We start from the raw sequence: 1,001 nt of genomic DNA on the forward strand, positions 1-1,001 counted from the left end.
GCAAAATCGACGCTTCGTTTTTTCTCGAAGTTTTCGAGGAAAATTTGACGCGGCGAATTTTCTAATTTCTACAGAAACGAGCGTGTTAGGGCCGCGAGAGAATCGTGCGCGCGCGATATAGCGCGCGTCCCAGCGTTTCATACTTTTCCTGCTTTTTCCCTTCGACGCAGGCAAACGAAATGAAAGCCTCGGAAGGTCCCGAACTAAACAGAAAGCAGGCTGCGCCGAGGTAAGACGTTTAATGAAATCAGCACGGTGTCTGTCTCTTCTCGTAGACTCTCCTCGGCGCTGTTTTAATTATACCGGGGCTCTCTCGCTAGTTGCGCATGTCCTCTCTCTCTCTCTCTCTCTCCCTCCCTCTCTCTCCTCATCACCGCTGCACCGCTCGCGCTCGTCACGCTCGTTGTACTGCCGACGGGACACGCACACCGCGAGACCTTTAGGATGATTAGACGAAGACGTTACGAAATTAGTATCCTTGCAGACAAAATTGTCGAAGGGAGCCGGTTGTTACGCGCTCGCGCGTTCCTACACGTGCGCGCGACAAGCCGCCGTCTCTCGTTAGTTGCGGCATGTTGGATGCGTTTGTCAAATTTACAGGACGCGTCTACTGCCGAGCGATTTATGGGGGGGGGGGGGAAGACCACAAATTTTTCTTAAATTCGCAATTTTATTTTATTCGATGCATTCCGCAATGAAATATATATATATATATATATACGATAGACAGGATGTGATTGTACAGCAAGACATTTTCTTGACGCGAAAGGCATTTTAATGAATTAATTATTTATTCTCAAAGCACCTTCCGCTAACATCCTTCGAAATAATTATTGCCTTACTCGAGTCATTCTCGTTTTCATGTTATTCATATTTCATTATCAAAGTCACTCATTCGCCTACCTGTTTCTGAATTCCTCGCGATCGATATTCCTATGTTAATTAGGATCGAAGCGACTCGCCCGCAGAGAGAAGAACGTATATCCCCTCCCCCCTCCCCC

This window comes from Trachymyrmex septentrionalis, unplaced genomic scaffold (genome assembly GCF_001594115.1).
Source record: "Trachymyrmex septentrionalis isolate Tsep2-gDNA-1 unplaced genomic scaffold, Tsep1.0 scaffold19, whole genome shotgun sequence".
Classification (NCBI taxonomy): domain Eukaryota; kingdom Metazoa; phylum Arthropoda; class Insecta; order Hymenoptera; family Formicidae; genus Trachymyrmex; species Trachymyrmex septentrionalis.